Raw genomic sequence first — 18909 nt, forward strand, 5'->3', positions numbered from 1 at the left:
ACGGAGATCGAACCCGGGACCTTGAGCATGGTAGTCAGACGCGTTACCGACTGAGCCACCGCGGATATATATATATATATATATATATATATATATATATATATATATATATATACACACACACACACACACACACAGGGCGATTGGTAATTCGACCTATTCCTGGAAAGGGGTGATACAAGAGCACATTTGCAAGAAATTTGACCCTATGCACTGGGGGTTGGAAATCAATGGGTTTCGAGTTATTGCAGTTTGTAGATTTTCGTGACATATTCCGACTTGCGACCCAAAAAACTACTAATTGTGAAAAAACTACTACACCCTGGTTACTCAATCGAAATGTTGCTAACAACTGACGAATGAGTGACTACTGGGGAAAAAAATTCATGCCCAAAATTCCCATACCCACAGAAAGAAACAGTCATTGGTGCACACGTCATGAAGAACTTTGGAAATTATCGTTTAAATCGAAGAGGATTACTCAAAAAAATGGTAACACACTTAGCGTAAAAATTACGGAAAAAAATTCCTCGTTTTATAAGCTCTCCAAAAAGATACAAATGTTGTCAACTGGCACACGTGTTGGGGGAAAAATCTGAATATGAAGCGGAGAAAGCGCGTTGTATACATCTTTGTAAAGTGAAAAGAAGTTGTCGGTTGTGAGAAATAAAGGAACAAAAATGAGTGAAATAATAATGATATTTACCATTCCCATGATTCCAGGTTGTCAGAATTAACTGTTACAAAAACTATAAATCCTGTTCAAATTGCCTCTCCCTGTTACGTATGCAAGCACGCAGCCTGCGGCGTACTTCAGACACAGTCACTCGCGTTGACACTCAGTCTCTTATGTATTGGGCGGCTGTCACAATTCTCTCTCTCAACTCTTCTTGGAAATACACTGGTGTACTGTAGACTAACTCTTTCATGTGACCCCAAATGTGAAAGTCGCATGGCGTCAAATCCGTACTCCTCGCCGGCCAGGGGGTCGGGGCGCCTCGACTAATCCATCGCATGGGATAATTGTCGTCCAGTCACTGTCGCACACCCCGGAAAGAGTGGGCTGGGTAGCCATTGATAAATCATATCCCTTTTTGTGGCGAGCGGGACATCCTCCAGCAGCGTCGTCAATTCTTCCCTTGGTTTTCGTAGGTAATGCCGTTTAGGTTTTTTGGTAGATAGAATGGCCCGATCACATGATTCTGGACGAATCCCATTTAGCGAGAATTTTTTTTAGATTTTCTGGGGTTATGACCCTTAGGGGACCAAAAATGGACATTATGAAAATTCGTAATACCATCGCGGTCGAATTTGGTATGCCTCAGTTGTGACATATTTTGATGATTTTTTTATGGATTTTATAGCATTTGACGATGTTCTAGCCCTATTTTTTGCTCAATCTTATTTTGGGACCTTTATTGTAAGGTGGTGGGGGCCCTCAACGTAAACGCCTACGGGCCCTCAGCGTAAACGGCTTCGGCCCCTTTTCACGATGTATGTCGTGGTCTTGGTTCAATGCCCCCACTACTATTTTTGGAGGGGGCCCACAGAGGGAGGGGCCAACTTACTCTACAAAAATTTCACCACATGATATTTCACAGGCGAAGCTAACCTACAAATAGAAATTGGCAACACTGAATAGTACCAAGAAATTTGCTTCACAAGCCCTTTTTTTTTTAATTTTGCCATATGATATTTCACAGGCGAGGCTAATCTACAAATAGGAGTTGGCAGCGATCTATACTGTAATATTTTGTAGCCTTCTAAGATGATAAGTATGCAGTAAGATGGAGAGTTGGTGACAAATGAGTACGCTAACTGGCAATAGTGGTGGTGCAGTGTTGATGCTCTTGTTACCCCCCTCCCCGTTTTTTCTAGAATACTGATATATTGCATGCTAACCAAAAACTCTTAAGCAATATTGGGAGACAGGCTCGTTTTTTGTAATGCCACGGACGGAAATATGCATACCTCTGTCTTCCACATGTATGTAATGCGATTTGAGGGGAAGGGGATCAATTAACCTTATGGCTGACAATGTTTCTATAAAATAACAATTCCTATGAACTCTGTAAATTTCCGAACATATGTTGTATTCATATTTTTACTTATCTTCGAGTGTACATTAGAAATCTGCAAACAGATTTTGGCTATCTCGTACCGTTTAAGAGATAAATCTACTACCGGTCGCCATTTTGGATTTCCGAGCATAGGTTGTATTCACACTTTTACTTATCTTCGAGTGTACATTACAAATCTGCAAACAGATTTTGGCTAACTTGTACCGTTTAAGAGATAACCCTACTTCCGGTCGCCATTTTGGATTTCCGAACATAGGTTGTATTCACACTTTAACTTATCTTCGAGTGTACATTACAAATCTGCAAACAGAATTTGCCTGTTTCTCTCTGTTTTAGAGATATTCCAAAAATATATATATATCTATATTTGATAAGCGACAACAACAGAGCCATCTATGTACAAATGTCTGAACTCGGTGAACACTTGGGAACAAGTCAACTTTTTTCAATACTACATCATTTCTAACTCTCTTTGCCAGCAATAGGGAATGGTAGTAAGTGTTAGACAAAGTACTTTGGAGCTGAATATGCCTTTCTTAAGACGTCGTATATTGCTAAAATATCTTTAATTTACATATTTCTCATACCGCCGTATCTTGTTCTATTAGACCTCTTCAAGAAAATCGCCAATTAGTGAAAACTAATTGAGCACAACAGCAAAAGAGGTGCAAATAGGGCAAGCATACAATGATATGGGGATATGTGAATTGTCGGTTTCTTCGATTCGGATAAATGGATCGAATTGAAACTGGGATATTTTGCATTTTTTTATATATGATAGCTAAAATAACAGAGATTTTGATTGGCTAATAATTTATACGTGGTGTTTTCTGATTAGTTTAAGTAAGTAAGATTTCTATTGGAACTATAAATCTATATAAGTCAGAGCACAGTGCTGATTTCTCACCTTTGCTGGATCGGCAGAGGAACCCACATCGCGGGGGATAGAACCTGAACGGGCTCCACCAAAGTATAGGAGACTAGAAGCATATAATTTGACGGAAAAACCCAAGTAAGGTCATAGAGTTTTTCATGGGGAATAGTATTATCAGGTTGGTGATATCCCATTAAATTTTATATATATATTTTTTTAAATTTTATATAAATAACATATCTGAAATTTCTATCGTTTGTTTGCTCATATTTTAAAGCATATAAAAAAAATGAAATCATCTACCTGTTTTACTCGTAAGAATGATAAGATCGAATGTGTCACTTGTGGGAAACTAATTTCAAAGAATAATTTATCGATACATAAGACAAGGTGTAACGGAGCAAATCGTTTGTTACCTTCTAAAGCCTGTGCTCAATGTGGAAAATAAATTAGCATTCAAAATCTAAGTAGACATTTGAAAGTTTGCAAACCATCGACCGGACAAGGAGCATTGAAAAGAAAAATTGATTATTCTGAAGCTGAAGCTTCTGCTCCAAAACAAATTAAATTAAATAATAAATATAAACCAGTTAGGTCTGCATTTAATGGTCGACTTCAGGATTTATCATTTACGTCGGAAGCAGGCCGTGACATTCCTAGTTTCTTGCGTGAAGCGAAAACTTTTGTACAGAATACTTTGAAAAGTAATCTTGAAAATAATTCCATAAAATTATACGTTGATTTATGTTCCGAATATGAGATAGTCGATGGTACAACAAAAGTTTTTTATCATCGTACCAAAAACCAGGTTCTTTATTTGGCAGATGTTGAAAATTTGGACGAGTTTTACTCTAATCTGTCAAATGAGTTGATTATGAAACATGACACTTTCGTGGCTAAGGGGTCGGGATGGTCTTTATGTGGTAGTCCTCATACATTAACCATTTACGTGAACAAATTCATGCCTTTTTCTGCATCGAGTTACGTTCCTCTACCACCGACCATTCAAACCAAGAAAGCAGTGTTAAATATTCAAAATAATAACTCAAAGTGCTTTCTTTGGTCCATCTTGGCAGCTCTGAATCCTATTCATTGGAAAAATGATCCAGAGCGAGTTAATCATTACAAGCAGTACGAGACAGAGTTTGAAAATATAATGTCTAGCATTGAATACCCCGTGGCATTGTCAGACATATCAAAGTTCGAGTCGCGCGCACGAGATTCTGATGGAAAACACATTGCTATTAATGTATATTCTTATACGTCAGAAAAATATCTTGTGCATCCCATCAGGATAAATGATATCAACGATAATAATGCTCATATAATTAATCTTCTTTTAATTTCAAACAACAATATTCAGCATTACTGCGTTATTCGCTCACTATCACGACTAATCAGAAGTCAAGCAACGAAGTATGCAAATCACATCGAGGTTTGTCCAAGGTGTTTGACCACGTTTAATGATCGAAGAAAATTCAATCACCAGATATACGTATACCGCACGCCAAATTGCTATTGAAAAACGTGTCGAACATGAAATATATTGCGGTGACAACAATCCAGCTCGAATGTTGATGCCCAAAAAGAACGAAGTCGAAGAATTCAAAACGTACAAGGCTTTGTTTGATCATCCAGCTATTATCGTCACAGATTTGGAATCATTTCTGAAGCCACTGTCCTCCTGCAAACCAAATCCAGATATTTCCTCCACAACGCCATACCAGCTTCATGAACCAAATAGTTTTGGTTACATTGTCAAACGACAAGATGAAATAAATAAACCATATTATGTATACCGTGGACCGAATGTTATCGAACACTTTTTTGAAAAGATGGAAGAGGAGGTTGAGAAAATTGCCAGCTTCTTGCAAATATCCAAACCGATGAATTCGTTGACACCAGAGGAACAAAAAATATTTGATGAAACTGTCGAGTGTCCAGTGTGCAATCAATACTTCACAAACGAGAATCGTAAAGTGTTTCACCATTCGCACACAGACGGTCGTTTAATCAGCGGAATCTGTAATGCTTGCAACCTCAAAATTCAAGGGCCCAAATTTGTCCCCATATTTTTTCATAATGGATCGAATTACGATTTTCATCACTTAATTCGGAAACTTGGATATGACACACAATAAATAGATATTCTTGCTCAAAATGAAGAACGATACATTTCTATAAGTAAGAAAGTTAAGATTTCGGGGACAAATATAACCATAGAAATGAGGTTTCTTGACTCATTCAGATTTCTCTCTGCAAGTTTGGACGCTCTAGCAAGTAAACTCTGTGACGAACAATTCAAAATTACGAAAGCTAGCTTTCCCAACTGATTAGAAGTAAAGGGATTTATCCGTATGAATACGTAAACAATGAATCTAAATTTAATGACGACACTCTCCCTCCTCAAAACGAATTCTTCAGTCAACTGAGAAAAGCAGGAATTACAGACAAAGAATACGAATATGCACAACTGATGTGGGATAAACTAGAATGTAAAACATTCGGAGATTATCACAATGCATACTTGAAATTAGACGTAACAATACTTGCGGATGTTTTTCAAGCATTCAGGAAAACGTCAATGTCTATTAAAAGTTGGACCCTGCGCATTTCTTCAGCCTCCCGGAATTAGCGTGGTCTGCAATGTTGTTGCAAACACAAATTAAGTTAGAATTATTAACAGATGTAGACATGTTACTTTTCATCGAGAGAGGGATTCGAGGTGGGATGGTACAATGTGTACAGAGACATGCAAAAGCCAACAACATGCACATGGAAGAAAAATATGATGCAAATAAACCATCGAATTACATTTTTTACATCGATGTTAATAATCTCTATGGATATGCTATGGTACAGAAACTTCCTTAGGGAGGTTTCGAATGGATAGAAACAACTTACATAAATATTATTGATTTTGACGATTGTGAATTTGGTTTCTTTGCAGAAGTGGATATTGAATTTCCAGACAATTTGCATGATATTTTTTCCGATTTACCACCGGCACCCGAAATTAAATGTCCACCTAATTCTAATCAATGCAAGCTTTTATTAACTTTGGAGAAAAAAGAAAGATATGTTCTCCATTACAAAAGTCTACAGTTTTTTATTGCGATGGGTGTTAAGGTATTGGATATTAGGAGAGTCCTCAGGTTTAAACATTCCGAGTGGCTCAAACCATACATTGAAACAAACACACAACATAGAACAGTTGCCACTTCCGATTTAGACAAAGATTTTTTCAAATTGATGAATAATGCTGTATATGGCAAGACAATGAAGAACGTGAGAAATCACGTGGACGTGATATTGGTTTCACATGAAAATAAATGCAGTAAGTTCGTGGCTGATCCTAGATTTAAATCACGAAAAATTTACAACGAGAATCTGTCACTTTTCAATCTAGATATAAAAGTGATAAAATTCCGAAAACCAATTTATGTGGGAGCAACAGTTTTAGATTTATCGAAACTTCACATGTTTCAATTTCACTACAATGTTATGCATCCTTTCTACAACGATAACATTTCATTACTTTACATGGACACCGACAGTTTTATTTATAACATTAAAACATCCAATTTATATGAAGATGTAAAAAATCCGTCCTTGCTTGATTATTATGATACTTCGTCCTACCCTGAACCGAACAGATTTGGAATTCCATCTATTAACAAAAAAGTTCTAGGTAAATTAAAAGACGAGTGTAACGGTGACATCATTCTCGAGTTTGCCGGTTTGCGTTCCAAAATGTATACATTTAGAACTGGCAGCAGCATCACGAAGAAAGCTAAAGGTGTTGGTAAAAATACTGTACAAAACAAACTTTCATTTCACGACTATATTGATTATGTGAAGAAATTGAATAGGCAGCAAAGATTGGAAAAAAGAATCCAAAGTGTAGACCATGTGATTACAACAAACAAAGTTAGGAAAGTAGCATTAGATCCACATGATGATAAAAGATGTATTTTGTCTTGTGGGATCCACACGTTGCCTTGGGGGCACTATCGTTTAGATAGTAGTAAGAAATGCATACAATGCACTTTAAAAAATTCTTACGGCTGGCAATATTTCTATCAACACAAGCATATAAAATAACCATGCCTATGAACCTGTTTGGCTTCAGGAAGCAAGCTATGGAAGTACCCATCCAGCCTACGTTGTCGTGGAGCTTCAATGAACTTTTGCCTTTCATGCTATCTAAACTTAACGGTCTGTTAATTATACATTTGAATAGCATTCTGACCCAGTACGACGAGGATGTGGGCAAAACTTTCTATGTATTCAACAACAACTTGAATTATTACCAGTTCCCCATCTCTGGCAAACTTAAGTTCAACATGAATCCCGAGAACAAAGGGGAGGCCAAGGTTTCCTCTGGCAAGAACATCTATCGCATCAAGCATGATACAACGTACGATGTATCTGCTGGCGATCGCCTGTACGTGGAACTCTTGGACGACTACGACAAACTCATCCCTCTTTTTATAAAAAATGAAAATCACCTACCCTGTAATAAATAACCACAGTGGTAACAATGCCAAACGATATTTTTGGTCACACGATACGCGACGACCACGGCGACGAGCTTCTCATGCTCGACGTCAGGGTTAAGAAGTTGCGAAGCGACCTGCAGGCCTTGCAGTCCACGCTGAACTCCAGCCTCCAGTCAGAGATAGCTAGCCTACAGTCTCAGTACCTGGACAACGTACTCAAAATTGACGCCGAGCTTAAATCGCTGCTGCAAAAGTACACCGACCTCGCGTCAATAGACAACTTCGACAACTTGGCGCTGAGCATAGGCAAGCTGCAGAACAAATTTTTGAAGCTGCAGCAAGCGCAGACCTCCGATGTGGAACAGCTGAAGCGACACTTGCAGGAACAAACGATCACCATCCAGACTGAACTGCAAAACATTATCCAGAGCATCAAGACTCAAGATGACTACGATCGCGTGAACGCCAGTATTGCCAAATTGCACGAACAGTTTCAATCGTTCGAAATTCCTACGTTGGAAAGCATCAAGGCTGAGCTTCAAACGGACACTTTGCATGCAGCCATCAACGAAGTCAAAACTAAACTCCAAACGCTACAGGACTTCATCGACAATCTACCTTCGTCCAGCGAGCAGAATGCCATTGCCCGTAGCGTGGCCAACATCAAACTCCAACTTGAGACCTACGAGGATTTCGGGAAGGTGCAAGGTACCATAGCCCATATTGAGGATGCTCTCGCCGTCATCAAAAATGATCTGGCAAACGTACACGAAGCACTGGAATCCAAACTGCCTGGCATCAGGGATACTCTGGCCAGCGTCCAACAGCAGGTCACCAAGCTGAAAATTCTAAACACCGAATCAGAGTTGTCGCATTTTCATCACTTGATTGAGGACGTACAGACTAAGCTGGAAACTTTGCAACAATCCACCCCCACCCAGGACAACATAACACAATTACAGAAGGCATACGCGCTTCTGCTGATGCCTCAGAGTTGGACGCGATAAAAAGAGCTTTGGAGTCGCTCCAAAACACGGTGGCCACCCTGCCTACCTCGCAGGAACTGAAAAGCGTGAAGAGGGCTCTCAACCGAATACTCAAATCCGACGACATCAAAAACATCCAAACCGAAATTGAATTGCTTCGGGAGTTTGTTGCAACTTTACCCACAACCAGAACATCAGCGAGCTACATGACTTGTTAGCGGAAATTAGAACCCAGGTCCACGACCTCGCAACCCAGAGTTCCAAGTTGACACTCGTGGAAAGTCTACAGAAGATTATCGCCAATGTGAAAGAGCAAATTGACAGCATCGAGGCGAGCCAGGAATCGGCCATAACCAATTTCAGCACCCAACTACATGAGTTAAACGAAAAATTCAAGAGGCTAATTGTCGATGTGAAGATCAAGCCTGATTACGACACTGTTATCCGTGCTATCGAGGAACACCTGGAATCGGTGAACGGTAGATTGGAGGATGCGGAGACCGAGGTTCGAACCAATATAAACACCCTGAACGCCAGCATCGACAATCTCAAGTCCACTGTTGTCATCGAACTGTACAGCATTTCAAACAGGGAATTTTCCTCGCTCTTCCATCCGGGTGCCAAACTCTACATGCTGACTCCTGCAAAAGCCTATCACCAGTTTTTCATCGCTGTCACACTTCAGTTAGTCAAGATTTCATACTGGTCTTTGCCTCACGCAACCCACTACCAAACCATGACCGTAACGAACATCAGTGACGAGCCTTATATAAGAGGAGAGGAGTTGGTCGATTTCACCCACCCCGAAACTCGCGAGACTGCCTATGCCGAAGATGCCACTCAAATTATCAACATAGAAATAGGTGACAAACTGTACATAGAAAACCCGCCATTGTCTGCAGCCAGAAATCCCATCCAAGCTATATCATTATTTTCAAGTAGACACAATTGGACAGTTCTAAATCCTCTTTTGAGGCTCGAATCATCGTTTGAGGCTCGTCGTAGCCTTTTATGATGTATATTTTGAGGGCACAGAGTTGGCAACACTGTGGGCTCTTACTGTAGCTTTTTATGAGGGGGTCCATTGCCCCCTGTTTACATCTGGCAACACTGCCGTAGATCCTTTGACAGTGTTGTTAACCTACTGGGTTTTTCACTGTAAATTTTCATCAAAGGGCCTGAGGGGTCCATGTATTTTTTATGTCTGGCAACACTGTTGGGGGCCTAGTGTTGGCGACCTGTGGGCTCTTACTGTAGCCTTTTATGAGGGGGACCTATTGTCCCCTTTTTATATTTGGCAACTCTATTGGATGTTCCTCCTTTGAGGCTTGGGTTTTGCCAACCCATCCGAAGAAAATTCCACTATATGATCTTTCACTGGCTAAGCTAACCTACAAATAGAAATTGGCAACACTGACGAGGCTCGAATCATCATTTGAGGCTCGAAATCATCATTTGATGCTCGTCGGTGTTGCCAACCCACTCTACAAAAATTCCACTATATGATATTTTGAAACCTTTCACGGTGTATGTTAATTTTACTAGCAGTGTTTCCTACTAGCAGTGTTTCCAACTCGTTGTAGCCTTTCACGGTGTATAATTTTTTTAGCTTTTTGTGTAGTGTACGTGTGCCCGAACAAAACGTAGCTTTTCACGATGTGCTTTTGATAATGTATGTTAACCTCACTAACAGTATTACCAACTCGCTCTACAAAACACTAAACTCGCTGAAATGGCGCTTGCTGAAATGATGCTCGCTGAAAATGGACGCTCGGGGTCAGTTCTCGGAGAGAGGTTAATTTAACCTAATTTTTTTTGTACGAAGCAAACATACGTAGGGGGTAAAGAAAAAGGGCTTTAGTAGTGCAGGTGGGCCGGTTGAACGTTATTAAGTGAGGATAAAAAAAAACCTCAAAAAGTCACTTTCTCTCCACGTTCCGCGACTCATTTATTGCGGTGACGATGTTTCGCAGCGAAGAAAACAGCACCAAAACATCAAAAAACTCACTTCAATTCACTGAAGAGAGCCACAGTGTTGAAAAACCTACGAAAACTTCATCAAAACCTCAAAACCTCACTTTCTCTCCACGTTCCACGCATTTATTCGTTGCGCTGACACAGCGTGATGAGTAAATAATGCACTCTCTCATCCTTTGAAGGATGAATGCACCTTATTGTAATTTTCCAAGTCCTGGTCAAATGTTTATATATCGTGACCTTTGTAAACCTCTTTCGGGAACGATGTGCCATACACACACACACGCGCGCGCGCGTGTATTGTGACGAATGCACTCTCTCATCCTTGAAGGATGAATGCACCTTATCGTAATTTTCCAACTGTGGGACCAAATGTTTATATATCGTGACCTTTGTAAACCTCTTTCGGGAACAATGTGTCGCACACACACACGCGCGCGCGCGTGCCTGTATTGTGACGCAAGCAAACAAAAAAAAAAATTTGCCTGTCATTACAAAAAAAAAACTTTGACCGTATTCTTAAATAACTAACTAGGACAATGAATCTTTTTGGCTTCCGCAAACAGATCAACATGGAGACTGCACCGCCAAATTTCAATAACCTCTTACCTTCCGTGTTATCTAAACTCAATGGTTTACTGATTGTTCATCTCAACAGCATTTGGACGAAACTGAATGACGATGTGGGCAAGATGTTTTATGTTTTTAATTACAATTTACATTTCTACGAAATTCCGATCGACGGGAAACTTCAAATCACCGTGAATCCGGAAAACGCAGGCGAAATCAAAATTTCTACCGGCAAGAATATTTTTCGAATCAAGCACGACAAGATGCTTTCTAACATTACGTACGATGTTTCTGCAGGAGATTATCTTTACATGGAACTTCTCGGAGATTACGACAAACTCATTCATCTCTTTGTAGAATTACGAATCGTTTATCCTATTATAAATAACCGTTAACCAAAAATGCCTAACGACATTTTCGGCAACACCAAGCGTGTAGACCACGCAGAAGAGATTCTCATGTTGGACATTCGAGTTAAGAAGTTGACGACCGATTTGATTGCTTTGCAGGAGACCTTAAACAAAAGTTTAGAGTCGGAAATCGCTACGCTCCAAACGCAATGTCTCGACCCCATTCTGAAAATCGATTCCGAACTGAAGATGCTGATAAAAAATTATGTCGACGTACCTTCTTACGACAACGTTCAAAATATACAGTTGAGCGTGGATTCGCTTCAAAATGATTTGGCCAAATTACAGCAATTTCAAACGAAAAATGAAGATTTGGAAAAATTGAAACTCGAAATCGAAGAACGAACTTCCGCAATAGAAAAGAATTTCTCTGAACTTCAAACCGTCGTGAACGATATAGACGCAGAACGCTTACATGTCGTTGTTTCCAAATTACAAGAAGAATTCACCAGCACGTTGGAAGAAATTAAATCCAAGTTGCAGACTTTGGAAGATACAATGACGAACCTACCATCGTCGGACGAACTGCAGGTCATCGGTAAAAGCGTCGCGAACATAAAAATTCAATTGGAGGCGTATCGAGATTTCGAACACATTCAAACCACCATCGCTACGCTTCAGGCGTCCTTGGAATTGATCAACGAAGAAATTAAAAATATTCACGCTGAAGCAAGAGCGTTGACGAGCATTCAAGACACGTTAAGCACGGTTCAGCAGAAGATCGAATATTTAGAAAATTTGAACGTCGAAACGAATCTCGCTCATTTTCATCACGTACTCGACAACATACAGGGTGACTTGGAATCGTTACGGACGAGCGTACCTTCGAGCGAAGATTTGGAAAAATTGAAAACGGCGGTGACGGCACTATCCGATTCGAACGACATCAAAAGTTCATTGAGCGATCTCGAGAGTAGGGTGGCCAATCTCCCCACCTCCAAAGAATTGCACGCTTTGATAAGAAACATATCTCGAATGCTGAAACGACTAGAAACGGAAACGGCGAACGTGGAACAGATTCGAGACGAAATTAGTTCGCTGGTGTCGACGCTGCCCACTTCGCAGAGCGTCGCCGACCTTCACACGCAGTTTACAGAGATGCGAAGGATCGTGAACGATCTTACCGAGAAGAGCTCGAAATTGAATCAAGTCGAGAACCTTCAGAACATTGTCGTCAACATCAGAGATCAAGTTGGAGTGCTGGAATCCACGCAGGAATCGACGCTGGCCTCTTTCGGTGCCAAGTTGCAAGAACTCAACGAAAACTACAAGCAGTTGAACGTGGAAGTGAAAATCAAACCGTCGTTTTCTGCCGTAACGGATACCATAATCGAGCATTTGCTGCCCATCGAAAATAAACTCGGACAAGTTCACAGTAATCTCGTCACCTTCGACACTAAATTCGCCAAATTGTTCACCTTGCAAGCCATCGAAATCAACAGCGTTCCCAATCAACAGAGAATCTCCACGTTCGTCGAAGGTAACAAACTGTACATGTTGCATCCTTATCATCCGTACTACAAGTTTCTCCTCGATGGCACAATTCAGATAAACGAATTTTCGTACTGGTCTCACGGCAGAAAAGCTAGCGTTCCCACCATGACCTTAATATCGAATCGTGGTGTTCAGAAAGCAGGAAACATTCCTCTGGCACGTTGGAACGAAACGCGCAACATATATGAAATACACGAAGACGAAGATCTTACCGTTTTCGACGTGAGTGCCGGCGATAAGCTGATCATTCAAAACACGAGCGAGGTGCCACCCTCTTTGAATCCCATCACGCTGGTGCTTCTTTTCAAACGTAATCTCTAAAATAATAAAATGTCTAGGCAAGCCATTGTCGAAGAATTGCATAAACCTGCACGCCGCAACTACGAACGTTTGGCTGTGGTAACCAAGGGCATCGACGAGCTCTGGCAAAGCGATCTCGTGGAGATGAGTAGCGGCAATTTGAAAAACGTACATAAATGGAACAAGGGCAACAAGTACCTCCTCACCGTCATAGACACATTTTCGAAATTCGCATGGGCTCTACCTTTGAAGGATAAAACGGGATCGTGCGTCACGGAAGCATTCAAATTAATTTTTCGCGAAAGCGGCGGCAGACGACCACGGTTTCTGCAAACGGACAAGGGGAAGGAATTTTACAACGCCGTATTCCAAAAGTTTATTCAAAAACATGGCATTCGACATTATTCGACCTTCAGTCACATCAAAGCCAGCATCGTGGAAAGATTTAATCGAACCTTGAAAACACACATGTGGAAACGATTCACGCTTCGGGGAAATTACAAATGGGTCGACATCCTGCCGGAACTCGTCGACACCTATAATGATACGGTACACAGAACGATAGGCATGAAGCCAGTTGACGTTACGAAATCTGACGAGCAGCGTTTAATTTCTACAGTTTACTGTCCAAAGTACACACCCACGACAAAAAGAGCTAAATACAAAATTGGAGACCAGGTGAGGATCAGCAAATTCAAACGCACCTTCGAGAAGGGGTTCACAAAAAATTGGAGCACGGAACTCTTTACGGTGGTTCGAGTTTTACCCGGAAACCGACACACGTATATAATAAAAGATAGTAGCGGCGATATTTTGAAAGGAAGATTTTACGAAGAGGAACTCTCTAAAACGAAACACCCCGAACACGTACCTCATCGAGAAAGTATTGCGTAGGAAAGGTGACAAACTGTTTGTCAAATGGCTGGGACTTCCGGAAAAGAGTTGGATCGACGCGAACGAAGTGATCTTGTGAGTACGTGGAACGTGGTGAAGCGTCTACCGGATCCGGAAAGTCAAACGGGAAAAAAAAGAACGGTGAGTTGCTTCCCGACAGCATCCGCTGTCTGATCGTAGGTCCTTCGGGGTGTGGGAAAACGACACTGCTCGTGGACAATTTTCTCCTCGCACCGAATTGGTTAGATTGGAAGAACAGGCACCTGTACGTGTTCTCGAAAAGTTTGGAGCAATCCAAATACCAGCAACTGATGAAACTGTACGATGGTCTGGACATTGCAACGTTCGCCTCGGAAATAAAACCACTCGACGATTGTCGTGAAAATTCAGTCGTTGTGTTCGACGACGTCATCCTGGAAAATCAAAATGAAATTCGCAACTTTTTCACGCAAGGTCGTCACAAAGGAATGGATTGCTTCTACCTAGCTCAAACGTTTTCCAAAATTCCAAAACAGTTAGTACGCGACAACGCTAATTTTATATGTTTGTTTCGTCAAGATCACACCAACCTCAAGCACGCGTACGATGACTACGTAGGCGGAGACATGAACTACAATCAATTTTCGGAACGCTGCTGCTCTACTTGCTGGAACGGTGACGATTTCGGATTCGCGACGATCGACATGACGAGGAAACCCAACGACGGAAAATACAGAAACAAAATCAACGACTTTCTAAACGTTGCAACGTTGTGAGAAACGACGTATATAAATAAACGTTATGACGAAACGAAAAATCGAAGACGAAAATCTCAAGCTTCGCGATTACCTCGCGAAACGCTTCAAAGGTTGGAAATCCGAGTATCGCGGATTCTACGAAGAGAAGAAACGTCAGGATCAACCTGTGATCGATGCCATCAGCGGTCTAGGTAAAGAAATTAAAAGTGTCACGGAACAAAATAAAAATTTGATCAACGAACTCGTACCGCTCGCAGCTAAAAGTTACGCTGTACCCACGCCCATTTCGAGCATTCCTTCGACACCGTTCGAACTGAAGGATGCACCGGCACGACGTCGAGCCATTGGTAGCACGTCGTCTTCGGATAAAATCGAGTTGGGACCTTTGGCACGAGACTACCTGAGTACGGGGAAATTCGACAAGGATGAAGTGTTCGGATTGTATCCTAGCATGGAAACCAACGAAGGCGGTGGTGTGGTGTGGAAGATTGGGAAATCGAAGGTGACCTTCGAAGGCAACGACATTAAAGTTAATTTAGGCGAGAAGGATAGTTGGACCAGGTATCCGGGTACGGTGGGACTGTGGGAACTCGTTGCCAAAAAGCAGCCGAAAGATTACACCGACGAAGATTACCAGAGTTACAAGGAAATTCTGATCATGACGGATGCCTTGTACCAGAACAACGACGCCTCGCAGAATAGGGTGAAATCGAGCAGCGGCGAGAAGTACAGGAATCTCATCAAACCGATTTGGAACCAGGTCAAAACAGGCAGCGGCGTCAAACGCTACAACACGTTACCCAAAGAATTCGTTTGGGTGGACGACGTGAGGAAGCTCGTGGACCGATTGTTGGTGATAGCCGGCGAAGAGAATGCAGGCAACCGTAATTTCTACAACGAGAAGGTTGGCATCGTGGACATGATCAGCACGAAACTTTCCAACTTCATCGTGAACGACGACAAGGGCATAGGTTACCTCATCAAAATCATCAACACGCTGCCTCCGAGATTCTGGAACGTGGCCGAAAGAAAAAGGACTCGCGAACGACATCATCAACAAGTTACCTTTCGAGATGCATTTACCTGGCTACCAGTACTGCGGACCGGGTACCAAACTCGAGAAAAGATTGGAGAGAGGAGACAAGGGTGTGAATCCGTTGGACGCCGCATGCAAAGATCACGACATCGCTTACAACACCACGCAGACGGATCTGGATGCACGTCACGAAGCAGACAGAAAGTTAGAGCACGCAGCTTTCGAAAGGTTCGTGAGCAGAGACGCATCGCTGGGTGAACGGGTCGCCCCACTGGGTACCACCATCGCCATGAACACGAAACAAAAATTGGGGTGGGGTATATAAATAACATACCGTAAAAAAACTACAGAAGAAAAAATCTCAGAATATATATATAAATAACATACCGTGAAAATAACACATAGAGCATCAACATGAAGCCCAAGGGTGTCGTGTACCAGATACCATAATCCAATCTTAAATATCTAGGTGCCCTCGATGGGTTACTCACCAAGAAACAACGCGAGAAGAAACGTTCTTGCTTGAGCAAAGGACACGGAATGAAATTACTTCTCAGCACACCTCAATTGAGACGCTTGCAGCGTTCGCGGAAACAGCAAAAGATCGGAGGTTTCATATTCAGCATTCCGGCCATCCTGGCAGCATTGGGGGCCGTTGGAAGTTTGGCTGGCGGAAGTGCCGCCATCGCGAAAACCGTCATCGACTCGAAGAAGAACAAGGCCGAGTTGGAAGAACAGAAACGTCAAAACCTGGCCATGGAGAAGAAAGGGGGGAAGGGCGTGATGAAGAAGTTTTAAAAAAAGAAACAACAGCACTCACCAACCGAGACATTGAATCTCTGATCGAACCGTTACAAATCAAACACTTCAGAGGAGTTTTCATGTCCGACTCGTTACCTTCAAGCGTTAAAAGAAGAGAATGCGGAGTAGTCAACTTGGACGGTCAAGAAAATCCAGGCACGCATTGGATATGTTACCACAAAAATGATGATAAAGCATTCGTTTTCGATTCTTTCGGAGGTGTTCCACCTACAAATTTAATTCATTATCTGAAAACGAACAAAACCTCTATATACTACAACGACGAACGCATTCAAAATTTCGGAGACGTGAACTGCGGTCATCTCTGCCTCTCCGTGCTCGCGTTTCTCTCTAAAATAAATAACCCTACGATCGAGGATTTCCAGAAAGCATTGTGGAACCTCAAACAGCATCACTAGGATGGGCGTGTTCCATCTCACGAGCGAATCTTCAATCTTGAAACTCACGCTGCACGACGACATCGTCTATCCTAAATCTGTGGCTCTGCGTGCATTCTACAGCATGTACCTCATACCTAACGTCACGCAGCACAACAACAAAATTAGCGTCGGAAGCGAACACATCGTCGTCACGCCAGGACAATACAATCTTTCCACTTTGCAAGCTCAATTACCCAAAGGCACATACCTTTCTCAAAATTCGGTCACGCACAGAGTGGAAATCCTATCCGCGACGGAGACCGTGGACCTGGGCACCATGGGAGAACTTTTAGGTTTCGAGAACAACCACCCAAAACTCGAAGCTGGCATCAAGCACGTAGCAACCAACATTCCTAAATTCTTGGCCATAGAGACTCTGAACGTACACTGCAACGTGGCGGAAGGCATGATCACGAAATCTTCGGACGGATTATTAGGAAGTCACAAGCAGACGGGAATCATAGCCACTTTCAAACCAAGTTCCGAGTTCATGGAACCGATCATCTACACGCCCTCTTCGCCGATCTATTTTCCAGTATGTCGCAACCGCATAGACGACATAGAGTTCGTGGTGACGAACGAGAAAGGAGACGTGGTGGATTTCGCAGGTGCCACTACGACGGCCATCGTGGAGATCAACGTATAATAAATAACCATACATGTAAAATGGAGCAAATCGAAAGTTACGAATTCCAATCTTTCCCTCCCAACAGTCGCACGTTCGCCAATCTGAACGAAGCGAACAGGGAGATCGAATACGACGTGGACGTAGGCGACGGGTTCATTCATCCTCACAGAGCGGACCTCTACCTTCAATTCGACGTGGTGAAGAAGGAAAGCGGAGACGCGTTTCCCGCAGCAGCAAATTTGATACTCGTGGACAACTTCGTGCCTCACCTGTTCTCGCAGGTGGAGGTGAGGAAACACAACACCGTCATCGACAGAATAGATTATCCAGGCATCACGTCGACGGCAGTGGGAACGTTGAAATTATCCAAAACGGACGCAGCGTACTACCAGGCCGGGGGATTCGAAGCCGGGACCAAAATATCGACGAGAAGTCACACGGTGCTCTTTCCCATGCGTCTGCTGCCTGGTTTCTTCTCGGACTACAAGGAGATCATGTGGAAGGGAGGACTGAGGATCACGTTTCGAAGAGCGGCCAACGACAACAACGCACTAATGCGATACGCTACTTTGGGTCCGGACGGCACCACGCCGATAGCCAACACTTTACCCGAAGCAGCGAAATGCGTCATCCGGAGCATGGAATTGAGAATGCCGGTGGTGGAATACGAAACGAACTACGCCCTCAAGTACAAAGCGGAGATCTTGAAAAGTCCGCAGGTGCCGATTCACTTTCACGGTTACCAGTGCGTGCAGAAGATGGCGTCGGGAAGTCACATGGAATTCGACGTGACGACACAGTTCAACAACATACAGTTCGACATGCCAGATTTCGTCGTAGTGCTTTTTCAGACCGGGAGGGACAAGAATCAGGAAAAAGATTCCAGCAAGTTCGACGACTGCAAGATCAAGAACGTTTATCTGAAGAACGGTAGGAACGAAGTGTTCCCTCGCGAGAATTACAACCTCGACATGACCAAAGACGATTACCTCAAACTTTACGAAGCTTACACGGCTTACAAACGCGTGACCGAGGGAAGCGTGGACGTGTACTACGCGCCCAGCGAATTCAAAACACGCAGGCCGATGTTCGTCATCAACACCACGAAAAGAAAGCAAGTTGTGGTCAACGATCGTACCAACATCAAGATTGTATGCGAGTTCCACGATGCCTTGCCTG

Source organism: Lepisma saccharinum, chromosome 4, assembly GCF_977018435.1.
Source record: "Lepisma saccharinum chromosome 4, izLepSacc3.1, whole genome shotgun sequence".
In the NCBI taxonomy this organism is placed as follows: Eukaryota; Metazoa; Arthropoda; class Insecta; order Zygentoma; family Lepismatidae; genus Lepisma; species Lepisma saccharinum.